We start from the raw sequence: 2500 nt of genomic DNA, 5'->3' as shown, positions 1-2500 counted from the left end.
TTTACCCTGGGGCTAGGCGTATACAATACCATGGGGGTGCATAAATTACCCCTGGGGGTCCATAGGGCCTAGCCCCCTGGCTAGGCAAATATGATGCCACGAAGGTCCAGGGGTGTAGCCCCCTGGCTAGGTATATATATTACCATGGGGGTCCAGCGGGCATCGCCCCCTGTCTAGAGAATATATAGATCGTAGTGTATAAATCCCACAGGATTAAGGTTAGGTTGGTTTATTGAAAAATATTATATGTACGATTACGATGGGGGACCGGGATTATGTGAAATCCCGTAGATTTTTACCGAACAATGGGTTTGGTTCTTGTAGAGTTTCATTGTCTGATTATAAACGTTTTTGTGCTTGTTTTACACATTTCTGTTTTTTTCTTATTTCAGCCTGTTTTACCCCACAATTTCCCTGATCTACTTCATGCCCTCCCCTGCTATCAGGACTTATCAAATCACATCAAGATTATCGGCTGGAGAATGCAACTGAAATGATCATCAGATTCGTTGTCATCTCACGAAAACAAATCTGATGATATAAATATTGTCTGGGAAGACCCGATTGTCATTTTCGATAAATTAACCAAAATTTGTTGTCCCATTGCTTGGCACTGACCATAATACCAACACGCTCGTACCCCTTATTGAGAAATGTATAAAACCAAACCGCATGATATACAGTGATAGACCCACAAATATGCACAGAATATAGAAAGATTTAGAGCCCTAAGAGTGGGTAAAAGCCTTGGGATCAAAAGTGAATACATTTTGTAATACCTTGCAAGCTGCTTATTTATTAAACACCACACTAATTCTCTCCTACATTCCTGCTTGCTGCAAGCGGAAGTATTATACCCACTGCAACGCAGGAAAGGGGGCGACCTGCCTTGCCAACCCCAGTGCCTCTTGATAAGGACAACTCTTCCGAGAGTGAATAAAATCGGGTTAGTGTTCACAATTACCTGATGTTTTATAAGCGTGTAAAACAATCTAATTGTACATTTTACTTGTTACAAAACAAATTCTAGCTAATGAAAACTTCAGGGTGTCAGTGTTTCCTGACCAATCAACTTTTTCTTTTAGAAACCTGTGCACTTGCCCACAAAAAACATTTAATGTGTGTCTGCCAGCTGCCCAAGAAAGTGCATGTGTGAAAAATATTATATTGAAAGCCAGATCAAAGTTTTACAAGTTGCAAGTTACATCTACTGCTAGAAATACTACCACGTCGAGGATGTGTGATGGTGAAGCGTAAAAAAGGAGGCACGACAATATAAGGTCAGTATAATTTAATCAGTGTATAACAAGAACTACAAAATAATTTTTATTGCACAATGTAAATATCTTAATTATAAGTAATTACATGTAATGAAGCCTTTAATTCTTTTAGTGCAATCATCAGTATTACTGCAAAATATTACAAGTTTGGATTAAGTTAATTGTAAATTGTAAATTGGAACACTATAGGGTACTCAGATTGGTGGTTTTGTTTTCATGAGTGCAAGTAAGATATTTATTCAGACCTCTGCATGTATTTGAACTTGTCTAACTAAACCTTTGCTCGTAAAAGTTGAGTAGCCCTGTTCTATTTATTTCTTAGGCAGTGTGAGAGCCCCCCTTGTACCCCCTCCTCATTTATTAGCACTTTATGTCAACTTGCAGAAAGTACGACATTAAAAACTCTGGCTATGTGAGGGTGTTGAGGACTTAGTCTCTGAGTGGTAACATTGCAGAGGATGTTTGTCATTTCTTGAGAAATATGAGGGTGCTGCAGATGTACCCATGTTGTTTATACTCTATAAATTGGTAGTGTCTATTTTCCACGATCTCTGTGCATTGCTCTCATTAACCATAACCCTAAGGCCTTCCTAGTATGGGGACTACCCCCCCTGACCCCCATCCGAGTGCCATATTTCCTTATCAGGGGATCAGCCCTTAGACCCCCACATAATTGCCATGGACATATTTTCTGTGCTGCATAAGTTGTAACCTGACATTATTTTTTGCATGTGCAGATAATTTCATGTATCAGTAAAGTTGTTCCCTTTTTGTTATTGTCATTACATTTTCCTGGAAATGTAGGCATAAGTATCACATGTTGCACAGGTTTCTAATTATCAACTTGCAAAGGAAATACTATAAATGAAAATTCTTGTCATTCTATCTAGTACAGGCAAAGGTTACATAGTGTTATATGGTTGTACGAATCTGAAATTATTCCAAAATTACTTGCATAATGACCATACTAAGATAAGAAGAAATGCTGATTTTTTATAAAAAAGGGCAAATGATAGATGTTACAGAGTGATGCACCCTCCAGAGACAAATGGCCGTATTATTAATTGTCGCTGCAGGGTAGGCTTTCCCCAGAATTGGCTCCCTTTTGCACTTTTCCGTATTTAGAATATACTCATTCAAATGTGAGCATTGTATCATAATTATCTTTTAATGCTATTTAGTATATAATATATGGCTCTTATTTTGCTGTATGAAGTAAA

At 38.0% G+C, this 2500-nt stretch overlaps 1 long non-coding RNA gene across 1 annotated transcript in view; it reads left to right on the top strand.

The window, feature by feature from the left end:
* The window catches only part of LOC119598973, a 2881-nt gene extending 1604 nt beyond the window's left edge, over positions 1–1277 (top strand). Inside the window, exons 2-3 of the long non-coding RNA XR_005231044.1 lie at positions 844–946; positions 1086–1277. This is a non-coding gene — a long non-coding RNA (uncharacterized LOC119598973). The remainder of the gene's footprint in view (positions 1–843; positions 947–1085) is intronic.
* The last annotated feature ends 1223 nt before the right edge of the window (positions 1278–2500 follow it).

The sequence above is a fragment of the Penaeus monodon genome, chromosome 42 (assembly GCF_015228065.2).
Source record: "Penaeus monodon isolate SGIC_2016 chromosome 42, NSTDA_Pmon_1, whole genome shotgun sequence".
NCBI classification, from domain to species: Eukaryota; Metazoa; Arthropoda; class Malacostraca; order Decapoda; family Penaeidae; genus Penaeus; species Penaeus monodon.
Note: the sequence above shows the minus strand (reverse complement) of the source record. Positions and strands in the feature narration are given on the sequence as shown.